Source organism: Polistes fuscatus, unplaced genomic scaffold (assembly GCF_010416935.1).
Source record: "Polistes fuscatus isolate 324 unplaced genomic scaffold, CU_Pfus_HIC Scaffold4, whole genome shotgun sequence".
In the NCBI taxonomy this organism is placed as follows: domain Eukaryota; kingdom Metazoa; phylum Arthropoda; class Insecta; order Hymenoptera; family Vespidae; genus Polistes; species Polistes fuscatus.
Window position 1 is genome coordinate 11,591,069 of NW_025113118.1, and position 22,232 is coordinate 11,613,300.

Genomic DNA, 22,232 nt, shown 5'->3' on the forward strand with positions numbered 1-22,232 from the left:
TCCGTCGTCGTTCGATCTAAAAAAAAACTTCCCGAAAGAAGTAGCGTCGATTAACCTAGATAATTTTTTTTTTCTAGTCGCGACAAAAACATACGCAAGAACGATAAAAACATTACGATCGCCAATGATGCAGTCAAATTTCGTTGATCGTAAGAGAGATTCGACGAATTCTCGACAATTCTTATGACACAGAGCAAACGTTTTACGTACGAATATAAAACGAAAAATAGATTAAATAAAAAGATTGACATAAAAAATGCGAAAAGAAAGAAGAAAAATAAAAAAAAAGAAAAAAATGAATAAAATAACAGAAAAGCAGGGAAGATCATTTATTCGTTTCTAATATTTTTCCAACGAGAGGACAATATTTGTTCACCCGTTGATATGGCTCATCGTTGATTAAAAATACGAATCCACATGCGATCGATTCATTACTTTTCTATTTTTTTCTCTTCCTCTTATTACATCGCCACCTCACCCCCCCATACATCATCCCCTTCCCCTATCAAACTAATCCCCCATGTTTCCTTTTCTTTTCTTTTCTTTTTTTCTTTTTTTTTTTACATCAATGGGTTTATATTAATCAACTCGCATCATACACGCGCTTGTAAATATGTATGTTTTTTATTGTAAGAGAAAACTCACCAATAGTATTCTCGGACGCCTGTAATCGATACGACAAAAAATGCAAGTTACGAGCGAATTTTTTTTTTCTTCCACTATTATGAATTTCATGAAGCCTGCTATACGCATATTTATATTCCAACCACACACACACACATGTACATGTACATGTACACCTAAAACACATAATATGAACACATGTAGTCAGATACGCTGAATCTATCTACGAGTATAACGATACTGTTGTTAGAATCAGCATTTATGTTGTAAATTTTTTTGCCGATGCGATACGAAGAAATTATATACAGCGAGTGTCCCTTAAAATCGTTACATGTTTGTGTAATTGTAAAAACAGAAAGAAATATTCGATTTTTTTTCATGTCTAACTATTGGTCATTCGTTGTTTTTAATGTTATTTAAATATTTTTTAATATCGAAATAAATGAAATACCCATTAAAGTAAGAATAATACAAAGTAAATTTATCTATTAATATACTTCAAATATTAAACAATTTCGATTGAATTGAAAAAAATGTCAACTCAAATTCATCACTGGCCAGGAACGTTAAAACAAATGTATTTTAATTTAAACAACTTAAAATATGGGTAAAGTACATTAGAGTGTTTGACGTATCTTAAATGATTATTAATTAATCGAAGAAAATGTATATTGTAATCTAAAAGTACAAAGTATAAGTTCGACGTACATTCCTCTTCGAAATCCATCGTTAGACTGGCATATTGTTCTCTATGAAAGTTCTTTTATTGAATGTTGTTTATGTGACTTTCGAAAGGCTACATATGTATAACGAAAATAATATTCGTAATAAGTCGAATTTATGTTTATATGAATTTCCAAAGGTTACGTATTCATAACGAAAATAATATCCGTAATAAATAAAATTTATTTTTTTGAAAGTCATATAAACAATAATCCAACAATAGATTTTTAATTGACTTTCATAAAGAACAATGACTCAGAGTTTACGATGAATTTTTAAAAATACGATAGGTCAAACTTATTTACATTTTCAAATTATACTATACATTACTTTAGAATAATAAATAATCATTAAAAATACATTTGCTATTTCAGTTTATTTTATTAATATTTAAAACGATTTCAATTTAAATATATTTCTTATAGAAACTATTTTGAAATTTGCTTCATTTAAAACATATTATATCAATAGTTTTCAAGTAAAAATTGAATACGCCTAACTGTGTAGGATTTTCATCAAGAACACTCATTTTAAATGTTTTACAAATTTAACATTATTTGAATACAATAGGTTTGCTTTCTTTTACGTTATTCTATTCATTATTTACCAGCAACTCGTTTCTCGTGTCTTTCATATTGTTTTTTCCTTATTCCGCAAAACGCTCACTTATTTATTTTAATTTATTCTATTTTAATAGAATGTTGTGTTGTTGTTGTTGTTGTTAGAGTTAATAATTACGTAAACACATGAAATACGAAGCCTTGATTTCTTCTAAACATTTGAACGTATACGAAGTATCAGAGTTTTACTTGGTTAGTTGGAAAAAGCGAGATAAATTGAAAAGCCGAAAAGTTAAACGAGACCACGAGTAAGCCGATGAAACGTTAAACTCATCAGGATGTAAATTCGGGCCACAAATTATCCGTGCGACTACTTAAATTTGTTTATCTTTCGCTGTTATCAATTTTGTTTGAAAATTTTTAACAGAATATAAAACAAATTTTAAATAAAAACGCTGTTGTACGCGTGGAAAATGAAAGATAAAAAGAAAATAAAAAATAAAAAAAAAGGAACGAAAAATTAGGGAGAAGGGGAAAAAAAAAAGTAAAATAAGGAACATACGGGAAATTTCTTCGGCCATCTTGCAAGGAAACTAATTAAACAAGATTTTACATAATTAAATGGGCAGGGTTGATGAAGTGACGGGAACTTTTATAAATGTTCTTTTCGTTCAAACGGTTGATATTTAATTCACGATCGTTTCTAAACGCGTTTCAAGTAAGATTTTACAAGATCCCATGTAAAAGGGAGAAAAAGAAAGAGAAAGAGAGTGAGAGAGAGAGAGAGATATAGTGCTTAAATGGCAAAGGGAAACAAAATTTAGAGTGACAATATACCGGAGTAAGAAAAAAAGAAAAAAGAAAAAAGAAATAAGAAAAATAAAAGAAAGAAAAGAACGTTTTAATCCAAACGTTTCAACGTTACGAATCTGCATAAATGTTTCGAACATAAGTAAGTTCGTTAAGCCAAAACCTCATCGTCCCGGTTGCCTACTTATCTTCTTCTACTACTTTACCAGAAGCTTACCTCTCTCGTCCAATTAACTTTCCAGGAACTTTAATGTTCTCGTGCGAGCCAGTCACTGGAAGATAAACTTATCCCCCCTCCCCCCAACCCCCGTATATCTACGTTGAATCACAAATCACGATGTTTTCAAAGCAAGTAACGAAAATTCGACTATTTTTCTCTTTTATGTTTTTCTTTCTTTCTTTCTTTCTTTCTTTCTTCTTCTTCTTCTTCTTCTTCTTCTCGAAGAATTTTCAACTATAAGAGAATAGCTCGCAGTAGAAAGAAATATCTTTTGTTCTGCGTCGACGATTAATTACTTATCGACCAAAACTCTCGAATCGAGTTTAATCAAGACAATTTTGTTTATCTTTTTAAGATATTTTCATTTAAAGTGCTATTTATATATTGCTGAAGTATTTGAAATGTAATTGGTCAATGTTTATAAACAATATATCAATGGATAATTTGAATGCAATTGTCTCCGAGTCTATGATAAATATTGACGAATAATTAATCATTATATTTTATTATTGAGCAAAATGATTCTTAATTTTTGTATTACTTGCATTGATAGTTTGAATTAATAAGAATAGTTGCATAACATATTTAAAGTTACGGGCTATATAAATAGAAATAATGAAATTTATGTTTAAAAGAAAACTCATTTATTTAAGAATTTGTAATTTTTCCACAACCTTTAATCATATTTTCTTTTCTTTTCTTTTCTTTTTTACATTTTCATAGATCTTCTTCCTTTTATCGAAACCCAAAGAAAAATTTTAATTAATCCATGGTAACAACGTTCGATCATAAGCGATAAAACAACCGTCGTGCTCGGAAGTGGTACTTTTTCGCGGTGTAATTCTTAGCTTGGAACATCCATCTTGTTAGATATATAAAAGAGAAAGAGAGAAAGAGAGAAAGAGAGTGAAAAGTTATGTGAACGCACCTTGTCGATATCTCTCGTTGAGTTTTTAATGGATTATACGCATCAGTTAAAGCCCTGCCACCTCTTTTCGTTCGATTCCACTCATCGATGCTTGTCGAGTTGAGTTAATTCGCCGTAAAATTCGTGATCAATGCGGCTTTAATGCATTGGTATATATATATACCTATTATTATATATATATATTTATATTATATATAATATAAATAGATAGGGAACATATCAGATATGAGTGTCAAATTTCACGAACAATTTTTATTTTATTTTTTTCAATTTCTCCCTTTTCCTCCCCATTATTTTTTCCTTTTTTGTTCGATAATAAAAAAAATAATTAAACGGAAGAGCATACGTTTTATAAAAAGATAAATGATAGAAGGAAAAGAAATTAAAAATATATATAGGTATATTATATATTAAACAAATATCCATCCCACGTATTTTTGATGCTTTCATTTCATTGTACTACCTTCATATCGGAGGAAATTAATTGAACGTAAAATACTCGAATAACGTTCGATCTTTTAATTTGTTATAAAAAATTTTCTGACAAATTACGCATACACACCCATAACACTACGTTTAATCGATAGAAATAATGAAAATTAAATGAGAGGAAAAGAGAGGTAATTTTAGCAATTAATCATTAATGAAATATATAATAATACGACATTAATATGATTGATATTTGAAAAAATCACGACGAGTTTATTTATAAAAATAATATTACTATAATCATTATTATATATCGATAACATTCTCGTATAGTTTCTACACCTAAATTAAGACAATGCTCGAGAGGAACTTTTCTATTGGAACATTTTCGTACAATTTCTACAAGAATTGAATGTAAAGATAATTTAAAAAAGAAATATTCATTCCTTAAAAAGAAAACAACAAAAAATATTATAAAATGTAAAACGTATCTACTGATAACTTTTTATTGACAACTAAAAATGGCTACCTCGGTTATTTAAAAGGTAATAATTTTTGGTTTTTTATTATAAAATATATCCTCTTTCTCGGAATTTACGTGAATACTCGAAACTTTTGGTCGATAGTGTATCTTTTTCATCGTATCTTTTTTTCTCTCTTATTAGCTCTTAGGTTGGCTAGGAAATCGGTGTATAAGGAAAGTGGCTTCCTTGGTGGAACACCTAGCTACGTAATGGATCCGAAACCGATAACGAAAATAAACGGAAACACTCGAGAGAGGAAACGAGAGAGAGAGAGGGAGAGAGGAAAATCTTGAGTAAAGCCTTTGAGGGAAAGTATCCTTGCTTTATCTCCGCTGTTAAAACCGGACATCGGATTTTTCATCGAGATGACAATTTCAGCCAGTTACTTCTATTATAATAGCACAAGGTTAACGTTTTTATTCTTCATCCTCCCCATTTTTTCTCACCCTTATTTCTTCCTTTACTACATCGTCATCTTCATATAGCCTCCTCCTCCTCCTCCTTTCTCCTTCGAAAGATTTCTTCTGTTTAACTCTGAAAAGCTTAAACGTTCTTACGATGGTTTTCCTTGCTTATAGGATTTCAAGATTTTATGGGTTTCTTATAGATAATTGAACGAACGTTGTTGTTTCAAGAATTAATCGAGTTCCTATTATCGAGTATCGGACTTTACTCCGTTTACGTTTGATCGTTCTGCAAATTTTGAAGATGAAAAATTTTACCGACTTATAATTTCTTTTTTTTTTTTTTCTTTTATTATAGATATTTATATACACGCTCGCACGTGTATGGGTAATGGGTATAAGAAGACAAAAAAATTCATATGTTGAAATTAGCAGAACAATGGATAGCAAATACGCAAATTTCTTCTTGTTTGCACGATACACCTGACTTTCTCGTTCCTTCTTTCTCCTTCTCTCTCCCTCTCTTTCTCTCTCTCTTGTACATTATTTGCTTTGGTCGTTCAAGTTGCTCTTGAAACGTTACGAAACGTTTGATTTCCGTTTAACTAAGTAAGCTAACGCGAACGTTAGTAAAGTAGGATTTCGAATTACCTTTAGCAAACATAGATTTTCTGTCTTTCTCTACGATACTCTTCATCCATCTCAATCTATCTCTGTCTCTCTGTCTCTCTCTCTCTCTGTATCTTTCTTTCATTTAATTTATATAGGAGAAATTAGATATCCTTGCTGAAAATGAGACACCTTTTATAATTTAAATACCTCTATTTTTGAATTACGATGAACGTCACATAATTGATCTGTCGATTGGTGTTTCAAAAATCTCTTTATTACGAAAAAAATCATGATTTACGTTCATTACAAATTTTGAATCTTCAAGAACAATGTGATTGTTATTATCAAAAAGTATATAGGGTTAATTCACGTATATAATATTTGTCAAATATTGTCAATGTTTTTAGTTCGGTATAGCGATAGATTTTGAAACACCTGATACAATAAATAAATGTGAACGATTATTTGTGGGGGAAAAAAAGGAATTTTCTCAAATTCTTCCCGATATCGTCCATTTGCGATAACTTTTTGCGGAATATCGTGTAGAATGAGAGAAATAAAATGCAACGAGTACGATGGCCGTGCGTAGCACGTAGGTAGGTACGTACTACTATAAAAGCGAATGGGGGTAGCAGTTATTACGATGTAAGCGATTATTGAATTCCACGAAATGAAACTTTATACGAGTCCTGGACTACTACTTCTCCCATCCTACGCATTTTCTTTTCTTCTGTGTATACGCGTTTATTGCTTATGCTCGTGTGTGTCCATCTATCGATATGGTTTCCCGTATTACGATTGTTAGTCGGTCGCTTGTTGCCAACGTTAAATTTTTATTTATTACTTTCTGTTTCGAAAGAACTCTTTCCCCCTTCGCTGCCCCCTCGCTGCCCCCACCCACTCCCTTCGTATTATTTTTCTTTCCTTTTGCCGTTTTTTAAACTCGTTCTCGTCTTTTTTTTTTGCTTTTTACCTTTGACTTGTCTTTGCAATGACGAAACAAAAATGATTTGATAAAATCTTTCCTCGTACATTAAAAGATCTTTGAAAACCTACAAGATTTAACTAATTAATGAATTTAATCGTTCCATTCATTAAACTCGCCGTCAGGTCTCTTCGTCTGAACGTTGCCGACTCACTTGGCATAATTCGAATGAGACATCTTGTATCTATCCACAATTCATGCGACATTCTGTTGACGTAGTTCAAAGGATTCACAATCAGCAACGATCGTTCTCAACGCTTGACAAACGCATTGAGAGATTACTCATCGCTTTAGGAGTTTCTGATTTACAGCAGTGCTTCTCAACCGAGTATCACTTACATCCAATTGAATTTTTAATCATTTAAGTTAAACTATAGTGTCTTCCTTACACCGATACGAAGAATTTAATCAATAATTCTATGAAGAATCATCGAAGTAAATTCGTAAATTATTCTTACAAATTGTCAAAGAATAATCATAAATGATCGGTTTCAAAGGGAAAGATATGAAAGTAATATTGAAGTTATACTTCTTTTGGCGCGTTGGGGAAAATGTAATGGGGAGTGATTTGTTCCGAGCGTCTGGAAAAACGACACCATGAAGTTTGCCGGTATTTACGACGCGCGGCAAAGCGATTTCAAGTATACGGCATGAAGTTGTCTTCTTTTCTTCTCAAGCGGGTCACCCATCCAAATACTTAATCGTACTCAGCGCTGCTTTACTTAAATGATCGAAGCGAGAACTAATGCTGTAACCGCACCATGGCTGCTGACGCGTGAAGTAATTCGATATATCTCTCTTATATTTAGTGTGGACTGATATCTATATTTTAATATTTTTTTTTTGTTTTGTATTCTTTCTTATATATGTAATATATCCATCGATTGAAAATATGTTTCCTTTCTTTTTTTTTAAAGTTATTTTTGAGGTTATTGAGGTTATGTTCGTTTTGGTACGGCAAAGAAGTATAACTTCTTACGTGCGTACATAAGTACACACACCAGTTTTTTTGTGTTTTACATTTGAGATAAGTACATTGATAAGTACATCATTTCAGCCAGCCACATCAAAAAAAAGAAAAGAAAAAAGTAATTAAATAATTATATTTCAATTATATCACTTATTATATTCTATATATGTATATTGATTATTTTATTATTAATTTTTTAAGACTCTAGTCTATATAAATATTCTTACAAAATTTTATATTAATTATAAATGATATAAAAACTTAATTATATATATATCGATACTAAACAAAAGATGTGTTAATCGCATGATAAGATAAAGAGAACACACTGATGACAAAAACATTACATTTGCTTAAGAGAGATTGCCTAAAGAGAAAGAAACACACTATCTAGCTAGCATTGAAGCTGGCAAACTCACAGGAGACAATGGCACAGATTTAGTTTGAGGTTTTGCTTGAGCTTATCTCGACATAAGTCTACCACCCACCCCAATCCCCTTCATACGTTTATTTCGAGTTTCAATGCGTTTCGTTGATTGAAAAAGAACAAGCAAGGAGAAATACGAAGAAGAAGAAGAAGAAGAAGAAAAAAGAGAGGAAAGTGGTAAGGGTGAAGAAAGATATGGGGGTTGGAGGGGGTGTAGGGGGCGGGGAGCTTGTAGGCGGGGATGGATCGTCTGATGAAAAGTTTCTACGAAAGACGGAAGACGGAAGGGAGAGGAAGGAAGAACAGAGTTGTCGTCGAATTTAAACCACAAAATATCGAGTAACTTCAGCAGTACGTCAGTACGCGCCGCTGAGTCTCCGCGGTTTTCTCTCGAAGCGGAAAAGCCGCTCTCTTACTCGTGGAAAGTACTCTAAGAGAATCTTCGACGTTCTCAGAATCTTGCCTACCTCCTCCCCCTTCTCCCCCTTTAACAACTCCCCATCTCATGCGAGCTTTCCACGCTCGACTTAAGCGTGAACAACCGCAAAACTTGCCATTTCTTCGCCACAACTAATCCCTTCTTACTCTTATCCCCTCCCCCACCCCTTCATTATCTTTTCCTTTCTTTCTATCTATTTTTGAAAAGATAAGACAGGTAGGGGGGGTACCACAGGATATTTGTTTAAAATATTTTGTTTAATCGTTTCTCTTTTCGATAATACAATGAACGTTGACACTGCTCTAAAACGACTGGATTGTCACAAATAAATTATTTGTTTTGCTGTTATTTTAATCTACGTGAAATACGATGTTGTTTTTCTTTTTTTTTATTATTTAAATTCACATCGTCACGTATTTGGTTCAGGATGCAATATGAATTTCTTTAAGAATATGATTAATTACTCGAGAAATTTTAAATAGATGTGTCATAGTGTTGTCATGGGTCTGTAAATGGTGATCGATGAGATTTTTAAGTGCCGAGAATAAATTTTTAAATAGGTCATATATCTATAGGGTATTTTTACAAAAAAGAAAAGAAGGAAGAAATGAAGAAAATGAAGAATATAAGGAAATTGTTTTTAGGATTGAAGAAGTGTCTTTTTGGAGAATGCATTTTCTGGGGCAAGAATATTGAAGATTAAAGTCTAACATTATTAATAATAATAATAATAATAATAATAAGTATATTAACGTTAAGTAAAACGTAATACGCGTGCATTCATAATTGACATAATTAAATTTTGATATAATGATTATTTTATTAATGAACATGAAATTCGATTAAATTGATAGAAATATTTTCGTCCTAGTGAATATACGAATTAGTGCAAGATACGTGTACTACCGTACTACGTGTACTAGATCGATGTCACTAAACAGTGGGAATACTGAACGAACGCGTTCCAGCACCTTCAATGACCTAAATTCCATTGGACCAATCTCATCTCGGCATTTGGAATTACCGGATATTTGGTCTCTCCATGTGTCTCGTTTTACTTCAACCTTGTACGTCACTTACTTCTCTCGATTTAACAAAAAGAAAACAGATCATTTGCGATCAATAATGCAACTAGTTTATCGATCAATAATGCAATAATATCAATACGTTCCTTTTTCTATTTATATCGATTGCAAGACAAATATATATATATATATATAAATATATATTATATATTATAAATAAAATACGCATTAAATTTTCTGACAATAACATTGCGTGCGAGTGTAATCGAATTTTCAATCGCTTGACTGGAAAATTTGTCCGTTACAACCGAATTCGATATCGTTCGATAACGAATAACGATAATTTTAAATTTACTATAGGGTACCTTTTGCATTGTGTAAAACCAAAGACAGAGAGAGAGAAAGAGAGAAAGAGAAAGAGAGAGAGAGAGAGAAATAGAAAAAGGAGAGATAGAAATACTATGAAGTATGGAATGAAAATTATGCTTGACCAAATTATTCGAACAATTTATTTATACGATCGTTTCGTTAAATTTCGGTCGAATCGATTAGTCGGTAATCCGATTATACGTTCATTTTCCTAATTATCGTTCATCCGTACGTATCGAATCGAGTGGAACACTAATGTTGCACGATTAACAAGAAACATGCTCGACGAAAGTAAACCGCGATTTGGTTCGCGGTATGTCCGAAATGAGCATGCTCTTCACGATTCCAATGTGAATTAGTACGAAATCGTAATGGACGTTATTGAAAAACGAGTTGTAATTTGCAAAGATTATCGTGTATGCAAATATTAATCTTTCGTTATTCTTCGTTCCCTTTTGTGAAAGGATTTTAATCAATTAAAAAAAAAGATTTTATATATTTTAACGAAAAAAAGATTCGGAAAATATAATTTTGTAAAGATTATATCGGACTCATTAATTCTCATATAATATATAATGAAAAACATATTTTTCGAATATTACTTTCAATTGATTTTTATTCTAAAACACGATATTAATAGAAATCTAATAACGTGGTTAAATAATTTGTTATAGCGACAATTTTTTCTTATATAAACTTGAATCAATTATCGTTAAACATTCATGGTAATGCATGACTATTATCAGGTGTCGGTTTATTTTTTTAATTTTCCTACTATTATCTCGCGAGATATTTCTCTACGGGGAAGACACATTTAGAACTCATTTTGAAAATGTAAACAAGGTTAATCCCATTGGGACAACGGATAGATACGATATTACTTTTCTCTTTGTCTTATATGCGATCTATTCTCATTTGCATGAGCCACCTCATCGTCTGTTCATACAACCGAATTCGCGTTATGAATTTTGGAAATTAATCTGGCCAATATTCATCCTTGCGAAACAACAAAAGTTTAGGAAAATCGAAAAAAAGAAAGGAAACTGATAGAATGATCGAAATGAAAAAGAACAAAATCCACGCAACGAAAAGAAATTGATTATTATATTACCCTCATTTTCTCTATCGTATTTTCACAGCGCGTGAAATATCGACACCGCGTCTCATCCCAGATTTTTTTCATTCGTTTGAGATCTGAAAAAATATGCCACTAGCAACGTTCGAGATTTTACATTTTTCTACCATTGTATTAGAAAAACAAAAAAAGAAACAAAAACTAACAGACTTCGATAATTTTCTATAAATTAAATCGATTCGTCCTACGTGTGCGTATGTGTGTTCGTGCGTGAGTGAACTGTAATCTATTGAAATAATTTCATGTCAATTTTTTCTCTATTGGAAAAAGGAGTTTTAATCAGAAAATTGAAGAAGTTTGTAAACTGTCACTCGGTCGATTACACTGGGTCTCTTTTTCCTTTCTATTTCTCTCTTTCTATTACTCTTTTTTTGTTTCTCTCTTTTTTTTTTTTTTTAAAAGAACAGTACCTTGGTAAAGAGAATAATAGGTAGAACGGTTGAGTGGTATAGGATGACGTGCCAAAGTTGTGGTGAGCAGCAGGAAAACTTGGACGCCTCATTGACACTGAGTCAGTTCCCAGAGGGCTTTTCGTCCTTAAAATCCCCCTTTTCCCTTCCTTCCCCTTTCCCCACCTCTCTCTCTCTCTCTCTCACTCGATTTTTCTCTCTTTTGTCTCTTTTTTCTCTTCGCAGCCTTCCCAGATTGTCGCTTGGAAAAAACTCTTTTCGGTGAACCCTTCAAGTCTTATCACCTTTCTCGATAACATCCCAGGGGTATTTATCCTATTTTTTTTATCTTTTATTTTCTTTTAGCCGCTTCTTATTGGATTAGTATTTTTGTTTTCCATAATATTAGTATTTGTTCTAACGGTCATTTACTTCTGTTATAAATATGTACTGACCATCTATTTAAGGTATCAACAATTATTATTTATACTAAATACAATGCTTATATATAATGTGACCATTTGTTTTACTAAATATCGATTAAACAAATAAAAGTAGTTTTCGGTCAGAATTCACTCTTTTTTCTCTCTCTTATTTTCTTTTCGTTTTATTTCGTTAAAATATTTCGATATATCTTAATCGATTATTTAAAAATTTCAAACTTGTTTCGTTCTTAACTACTATCATATCATACCATACTGTCAATGATAATATGACAATGAAACAAAAAAGAATAATCAAAAAGAGAGAGAAAAAAACTACAAAGATTCCCCATAAGTTATTACAAGACGATTGAGTATTTTTCATAAAAGAAAGAAAAAAAAACAGAGAAAAATTCAAATACAAAAAGTCGCAAAATTACATTTTAACATCGAAATGTGTTTTGTTCGAAATTGGGCTTGCGAGCTCCGGTTTCTCTTCAATGAGACGAAACGCGACATCCAATGACAAAGCGCAAAATACAATTTCCGTCGCGATACGTTCGTTCTAATTCGATATAGGAAGGCAACCAAGCTGAAACAAAGGGATAGCTGGAACAATCGTACGCGCGAGCGAACGGATATTGTATAAGCGGACCGATGGAATTTGAACTCGACTTGCCCTGCTATCAGTTAGGAGGAACGCTATACTTACTTCCTCCTCCTCCTCCTCCTCCTCCTTCCTCCTCCTTCTCCTTCTCCTTCTCCTCGTACCCCCTTCTCTCTCCTTCTTCCTTTCATCTAGCCAACAGTATGGTGTGCTCGTATGCAAACGCGATGTAATTAAATCTAGTCACTCTGTCTCTTCTGCATACATATACTCTATTACAATATATTGTTTAAATAAAACTAATTACATTGGATGAAGTTGTTTAAATTGTATCCCATAAGAAAATAAACGTATTAAATGTATTATATTTTTAGATATATATATATATATATATACAATAAATATTTGTATTATTATTAATATCTTTTTAACATTGATTTTATTTATTTTCATGCAATTCGAAATATCTCTACTCTTTTGCATAAAATTCATATAGAAAGGACTAAGAAATCGTGGTTCTAGGTCGTATTCAAGATTAAAATTAAAACAGATAATCTAAATTAATATTTAGTAATAACAATTAAATAGTGTCGGATATTGCAATCATTACGAAAATATTTTTGGAATACGTTTTAAGAAACAGTACGTGTTTTATTACAAATGAACATAGTAAAACAATAAATAGAACTATTAAAGTATCGTTTAGAGAAAACGACTAATTCAATACTGTAAAATAAATACTTAAAATAGAATACAAATTTATCTATAATATATCACTGTAAAACCTTTGAAACATATACAAAAAATTATAAGAAAACAGCCATAAACTTGCTCGTTAAGACGTTATATTAGCAGTTGATACTAAACACTAATTACATGAACCAATATTGTTGACGTTACTGAATAATTAATTGCTACTAGAAATGTGCTGTTGATACGATATTAAATTCGAAACTTCAAAGGTATAGTTTAAACAGTGATATGAATTGAACAACTTTACCCTACATACTATACTAATATATTGGATTGGCAACTAAGTGATACTTCCTCTTTAAAAGTAGGAATAAAAGTGAGAAAGATTCGGGAGGGGATGTTTTTTTTTCGGTAAACGAAACGAAACGAAAACAAATCAATAAAGAATGAAAAACATCGATAAAATAAATATAGTTGTTTAAATTCTTAACTGATATTAAAATATGCCGAATTTTTAGTTTTCAACCAAGCGAGGGTGTTTATTTTAACAAAAACCTACTAGGAAGCGGCCGCCAACTCTGCTGATTTTTGTAGGTTTCTGGTAAAGTAACCGCACTCGCTTAGTTGTCAACCTAATAACATTATAATATAAAAATTATTATATTAGTTATATAATAATATATTACATATCAATAGTTTCCAATATTTTTAGATTTTCGGCACCCTTGCTAAAGTTTATGCAATACATTTGAATTTTTCAGAAAATCAGAACAGTCAAAAGATGCGTTACAAATCAATCACAAGAAAACACTAGAGCACTGTGTATTTTAATAATGTACAATATGTTGCAAAAATAATAATAGATTAGTCTCGACACGTCCAGACGATCGACTCACTCACTCGTTTGCGTAGTATACGCAACAATATCAATTTTCTATTAAAAGCTCAAACATTGACGCGGACAATCAGTAATATTAATTTATTTTATTAAAATAATTTGAGATCGTTTCTCGGTAAGATTTCGCGTTCTATTTCAATTACATTATTCTCATAATCGATAAATATCATTTAAATACGTATAAATATCTCGTTTAATATATCAAAGGTAACATCGTTTCAGAAAACCACTAACATTCATTGGTTCTCGGTCGATCGAACAGAAAGCTAACAACGAATACTCGATATAACATAACTGACGTTCTTTGATAGTTATCGTTCACGTTTAATTCGTTGAAAACGGTTTTGGGAGACGAGAAACTTCGTTTACATGGCAAATTAATTAATCCGTGGGTTTGAATTGTTCGTGCAGCTAAAAAGCTCGAAGAACTCTTATACAAAATTTTACCTTTCTCTCTCTCTCTCTCTCTTTTTCTCGTTCTCACTTTGAGAACATTTTCATAAATTTTGTTACAAAACAGTTTTGAAACTACAGATGAAATTTATTCGTCGAGTAATACTATTAAAAGCTTTCATCCGACAATGCAGCTTTCTTCATAATACATATACATACATACATACATATATATATATATATATATATATTTAATTTATATTGTAATATATATATATATAAGTATATATCCGATGTCCCTGAAAGTTTTCGTCGTTTCCCAGCCGAATGAAATTTTGATGATATTAACGAAATTGGCGGACGTGGTGGGGTAAGATGTATAATAAAGCATCGTTGGTACATAATTTACTATAAAGATGGGGGATGGATACGTAGCTGAAGAAACTTCGTTTAGAGGCACAAAGTCATAGTAATAGAAGTAACAAACTTAATGAGCCAAGACGCGGAGGAGCCGCATGCCGTTGGGATCTTGTAAATTTCATTATCCAACCGTCCGTACATACGAACGAGCTTTGGATTTCTCGTCTGTAAACTTTCTCCGAGCACGTATCTTACGGATAAAAGTAACAAAGCTTCTCTATGTCTTACTTCTATTCGTGGTTTCATGCTGGTTACTTCAGAAGAAGAAGAAATCTAATTTCATTATCTCAAGGAATGCTATTTACTCGGTTAGTATTTTCAATTGATAATTAGTATTTATTATTTAATAAAATATTAGTATTTTATATAAGTTATTAGTATTATACGTAATATTACAAATATGATTTCTATAATATTTCTAACAGATTCTAAATTTATCGTTCGCAATAAAAAAAAATCCAAATAGATTATATTATTTATATGGAATACAAAAATGTTACAATTATACAAATATAGTTTATATAATATTTCAAATAAGTGATAAATATTTGTGATCGTAGTTATTCTAAATTTATCGTTCGCTTAAAAAAAAAAAAAAAAAAAAAAACAGATAAATTATATTATTATATTTATATGGAATATAAATATGTTTGTATCCAATGGTAATTGTTTCTAGCAGAATATTGGTCAAAAATGTTGAAAAATAATATAGAAACAAAAGTGAAAATTTAACTAGAACGGTGATATCATCATCGTTTATTTCATTTTAGAAGAAAAGAACATTTTATCTTTCCAAACGAGTTCGTTTCCACTATGAATATTAAGATTACTGCTTACTGTGCACTCCGTGCTGATGCTGTGTCATTAGCATACCTACTCACGAATTTTAAGATTTGTCCTACAAAATGTAATCATACCGAAGAATTTCAAGTAGAATCTTTTATATCGTTGCTATCGTATACTTTAAAATTTTATTCTTCATCCCCTTTTTTTTATTTTTCTTATTTTTTTTCTTTTTCTTTTTCCTCTCTTCTTGAAAACCACCAATCCCCTAGTCATTTTTCTTTATTAAATCGTAAAATCTTTTTAAAGCGGATAGTAAATAAAATCCGTCGAAAAATCCGCAAAATGAGTTCATACCGAAAAGTTCAGAAATTGAAACAAAACCGAATGAAAAAGGAAAGAAAGAAAGAAAAAAAGAAAAAATAGAACAAATTCTTTCAGGATTTCCTAATTTTTCGTTTTATTCCACTTTTCATTCATTTTCTTTGACTTTTTCGATATGGTCAAAAAAAAGAGCAAATAACTCTGACAAATAAGCCTTATTAATATTCATAATGAATCTTTTTGTAATATTCATAAAAGGGAATTTTAGTAATCTCGAAAACGGAAGAAATTTTTTTTTTTTCATTAAAAATCTCACAATTTCAAACTTTCAACTACGTTTTTTGAAAGTCGTTAAAAATATAATGTTTCATAATGACGAAAGAAAACGATTCTACTATGGTATCTTTATGTCTGACCATAGAATTACCGTTGGTTCGTACTACTTAAAAATATATGATCATGTGAAAACATATGAGTTGTAGTATTTAAAAATCTCATTTCTTGAATTTTAATAAAAAGTTAATGGATAATTAACATTATTATGTTAACTATCAACATTAGTATTTATAAACAAAAATATTTTCTCATATAATTTATTAATTGTTGCAATATATATATAAAGAGTGATTGAAGAAAAAATAAAAAAAAAACTAAACGAAGAATGATTATTAACTGCGAATTATTTGAAAACGATATCAACTACATATACATATCTACAGGTTTTGTAAATTGACGTATTCATTTATCAAAAAAAAAAAATATTTAAATATAATTTATTAACTATCCGGCTGTAGGAGTAATCAAAAAACAAATGGAAAAAAAATTATTAAAAATAATAACATGTGTAGAAAATACTGAACAAGGGATTACCACTAACCGTGAATTATTTCGATTAAAATGTAACGTTGCGCGTTGTCGGTGCATTAATTCGGGAATTCTGCTATGAAAGAAAAAAAAAAAAAAGAAGAAAAAAAAAGAAAGAACGGAACAAAAAAAAACAGATAAAGCCAAAAGCAAAAAGAACAAGAAAAAATAGTCAGATAAAAAATGGGCTAGGGGTACGAAGGAAACTAGGTGGATGGTATGTGTGGGTGAGCTGGAAAAATAAACAAAAATCGTAAACGTCGAGAGTCGCGTTATTAGTGGTTCGTACATGGGGTGTGGTGACGGGGTGTATAGCAGCGAGTAGAATCAGACAGACAGAGAGAGGGGTGGGGGAGGGGACGGGGAGTGGTGAATCTGCTCTGGAAGATTTCGACAGGTGCAATTTATTCCTCGCTCGATACTACTGACCCATACACTGTTGCAATACTGCTATTGCTGCATTGAATTCGACGTCATCGCGAAAGCTATGCCAATGAAAGCCGAAAAGCTTCTGCTAGTAAGCACGTACCCCCATTTGCATTGTCTTCTCTAATGAGGAGCTCTGTTTACCTCACTCTTCGTTTTCATCCTCTTGGAAACAATTAGAAAATATGATATATGAGAAATAATAATAATAATAATTATTATTATTTTTTTTATTATTATTGTTACTATATAAACTGTTCTGTTAAGATATATGAACGAAAAGTATTAAATAATTAACGCTAAGTCAATGTTCGCAAATTTATATATTAGGTATTATAAAAGTAACTTTATCGAATGTGAAAAATGATAAATTTTGTATTTGGCAAATATTCGAAGTGATATGCATCGTAGTTATTTTTTTAATAACGCTGTTTCCGAAATATTCATATCTTGAAATGAAAACACACAAAATATTGTCATTTTTGTGATAAAAATAATATTTTGATTTTTTATTTTGCTTCTTTTTCTCGATAAAGTAAAATTTGAAGACATCTCGTATTATCATGTATATAGTATATTTTCTAATATTAGTCAATTTGATACTCGTTCAAATAATATCTAAACGAGATAATATTTGAGATAAAACAATTTTTATCGATGCGCAAAAGTTTTAATCGATAATGTTACGTTTAACGTTAAATAACATTCCTTTTTGATGAAAAATATCGATTGATTTGAAAATGAGGAGTCAATGATATGCATCTATGTTGGTTGAAAGTTGTTTCAAATAAGAGGAATGCATTATCTTTCCGGTGAAGTAAAACGTATACCTTATTTGATACTCTTTCGAGAACTTACGAACGATTTGGGATGCAGCAAACGATGTAATAATACGTCATTCGATAGATTTACGATTAAAATTTGAAGTCGTCGACGTGTCTACGAAATCGTTTCTCCATGAACCCGATTCGAATCACGAACGTTGAAAGTTCACGAAGGAGAGTACTTCGCCTATATGGAGAAAGTTTCTCGAGTTTCCAAGCTTCCTGGATACGTTCATTCAGTAAAGATGCTCACCGAATCGATTACAATTTATAAACGATTCGATAGTTCAAACGTGAACATAGTGGTTATAATATATTATCCCTTACCAATTTGTTTTGTTCGGTATAATATGATTATAAGTTTAAATCGAATGTTAATAATATTCAATTATTCCTTTCTAATATCATTTACCAATTGTTATACGTATTTACGATCACGATCTGAATGACTATCAAATCGTTTTAATTATTTCTGATATTCTGATATCTAACTATCGAAATAATCGTTCGGTGAGAATATCGATAAACTCTTCTATGTATTACTTATATTTATAGTAAGTCCCAGGAATATTCCGTACATACATGCATGTATTATCATGTATAAGTTTATCTATCGTGAAAAAAAAATACATTCTTGCATTTAATTATCCTCAACAATGAGCAACATTATTGAATTTATTTTAAGCCATTTCTCGGTTAGTTGAAACAGATAAAATTGTTATTATAATATATGACATACCGATTAACACCGTTTCTTTATATCATTAGAATAGAATAAAAGAGAGAGAGAGAGAGAAAGAGGAATACAAATGAGTTAAAACTTGTAACACACGATATGAGTTTCCTTTTGAAATAGTTCCAGGGTAGAACACGAGGACGATGCAAAGTTAATCACAGAGTTCTACCTTTCCCCCCCCTCCTCTTCTCTCTCTCTCTCTCTCTCTAAGTCGTCTTTCCGTCTCTGGAGCGTAGAAGCTTTCTGTGTAGGACCAGCATAATCTAGTGCGATTAGGGTACATACCCCGTGGATGGACAACAAACGCGAAACAATGCTCTTTGTCGGTCATCGTACTGTGAATAATTTCACTCGCAAAGGTTCTCCCGAACAAATCCGTGTCGCGTAGAATCCGGCGATTCTATTTTTGTCACGATAAGGGCACTAGCCTACTGACCCGAAAACTTGACGGTTCGTTAACGCTACCTACGAGACTAACAAGTCATTTTATTCATAGAGGAATCTATGTCGTTTCTTTGTAATTACGGAAAAAAAAAAAGAAAGAAAAAAAAATTACATTCAAACATTATCCCTTTCTTATATATATATATATACACACACACACACACAAATTAATATTATATATATTTTATTATTTTCCAAATAATAAATATCTCTCCCTTTCACGGGTTCGAGTTATTTTTCTTTAACTAATACCTTCTTATATACTTATTCAATACTATCAAGAAAATCGAAATTTTGTTATCCCTTCTCTGAGGATCTAACAATACACAATTTCAGTTCTTTTTCGAAAGGGTTATCTATCTACTTTAATAACCGTGTCCACGTTGCTTGACTTTAACGATCGATCGGAAAGTAGTAATCCAACGTTGCTAGCTTCATTGACTCAAAATAATAAATAAAATATATATATGTATAAATTGGTTTAATTTTTGATTTAATGAGAAATTTAGATTAGTATGTACGGATTAGAAATCAATTTTAAACAAATTATTCTTAATTGAATTGAAAATTCAAAATTAAAACTGCCCTTAATGTTCTCTACAAAACAATAAATGATATATCAAATTGATAAAAATCATAAATAGTATTACATACAAAATTCGAACGTTTAAAAGGATAGTATAGTACTCTAATTTAGTTGAAAGTAAAGGACAATTTTTCAAAATCATTAAAATGAACTTAACCGATGGATATACATGTTGGATGCGAGCACCTCCAAGCCAAACTTAAATAGGCATTCGTGAGGAGATTGGACGGTGGGCCCTGGATAGCTCAATTGGTTAAAGAACAGTCGCCCGGAAAGCGGAAAATCCGGGTTCGAGTCCTCTCGGTCCAGTCAGTCCAACGGCCCAGTTTTTTTCACGAATCCTACATACATATTCGTCCTAAACAAATATAAAATCATGACTATATCCTAATATGTACATTTATTATAGAAATGTATTATTAACAATTAATAAATGATATTCACGTTAATAATTAAAACGTAAAGGAAGATATTATGAGACAAAATTGATTAAGTTATAAGTGGGAAATAAGGGATAATTTAAGGAAAATGTTCGATCGAAGGATCGACTTGGCAAGAATCGAATGCTTCCTCTCTATCCATCAACGAAATGGTATTTCGACGATCGTTCACTCGCATACAAGCGGTTCGAAGGATCAGCATAGTCGGTTTCGCATTGCAACGCGCCCTCAAAAGCGCTCGTAAATATCGGAGAATTCCTACTCTCGATCCTCGTTCACGTGGTATGCGTTCTAGCAGAGCTTCCAGATCTGGTAAGAAGAGAGAGTGAGATAGTTTTGGCTTGAGGAGAAGGTGGAAGGGGGGGGAAGTTTGTTGCAAGGAGATACAATCGAGGAAAAGGAGCTTTGTGGGGGTAAAAGGCGTGAAGGGTTGGTAAAAGTGGCTAAAGAAGAAGAAGAGAAAGAGGAAGGGAGGAAATATAGTCAGGAAAAGATGAAGAGAAGACGTTGTGCTTCCATTTAATTATCTTGGATCGCTTGGTACTATCCACTGCCAGGGAAAATTCATAATTGCATCCTTTCCTAATGCTACCTGAATTATATTCATTGAATGCATTTCTTTGTTCCTCGTCGCTTTCTCCTCGTATTGCCATTCCTGACGATAGTAAACGTAGTAACGGTTCCATTTCAAGGATTGCATTCCAAGCAATAACATTTGAATATTTTTTGTCGGGATTTTGGGTATCGATAATATTATAGATGTAACTTCCTAAAAGATTACGTCTGAGTAAAAGTTATTTTTTCGAGCGAGCTAATCAATTACGTATAGAATTGTATTTTTGAAAATCAATGGAAAAGATGAAACATTAATTTCTTGAATAGGTTTAGGATACGAGACCGCCACGGTCGGAAAAGAAAAAGAAGAAGAAGAAGAAGAAGAAGAAGAAAAAGTTTTTCGTTTGATAGTCTACACGAAATTCTTAATAAAATTTGATCGAACTAAAGAAAGGTCCAAGAAACGTAAATAGATTTTACTTTGGCGAGTCGATGGATAAAATAGACTTGGGAATAGCATGCGATGAAAAGTGTGCCTGTATGTGTGTAAAAAAGAGAGAGAGAAAGATAATGATAGCTTGGGAATAGACGTAGAGGAGGGAGTAGGATATGAAATAGGATTTAGTCGAGTTTTAATTGCTGCTAGTACGTGCGAGACACCGAAGCTTTCGCGTTCGAGTAGACGAGTGCCAGTGATACTCGAAAGACACACATACACATACACATACACATACACATATCAAGCTTTTCCACGTTTCGTGTTGCAATTTACCCTTGTTCAATCTTCTCTTTCGTCTCTTTCCTTCTCCTTTTAAAAGCAAAGTCAACCTCTGAACTTTCGAAGCAAACGTTCGTTTTCAAACTCTTCCCAAACAACAAAAACGATTTACATTTACGATCATTGCCATCGTTCGATTTGAATTAGATTTCTAAAGAATACGACGTCTGAAGAAAAAGAAGAAGAAGAAGAAAAATATCTGAAAATTGATTTGGTTTTATTCGTTTAAATTATCGTTAGATCAAATCGATTGATATTGTATTCATATATTTTTGTCAAAATCAAACAAAATAATATTAACAGATATTATATTCTTTCTTCTTTTCCCTAGAGCTTTCGATTCGATGTTTACATGTAACGGTATCTCGTTATACTTTAGTATTAACGTTGAAGTCTTTGAAAACAATGAAAAAGTTCTTCTCGGAGTCATAGGTCGTCGTCGTCGTCGTCGTTGTCGTCATCGTCG

The 22,232-nt window shown here is 31.6% G+C and overlaps 1 protein-coding gene across 9 annotated transcripts in view; it reads left to right on the top strand.

The window, feature by feature from the left end:
• Nucleotides 1-22,232, top strand: part of LOC122521129 (disks large 1 tumor suppressor protein) — a 380,822-nt gene that overhangs the window by 79,967 nt on the left and 278,623 nt on the right. The window lies entirely within an intron of this gene.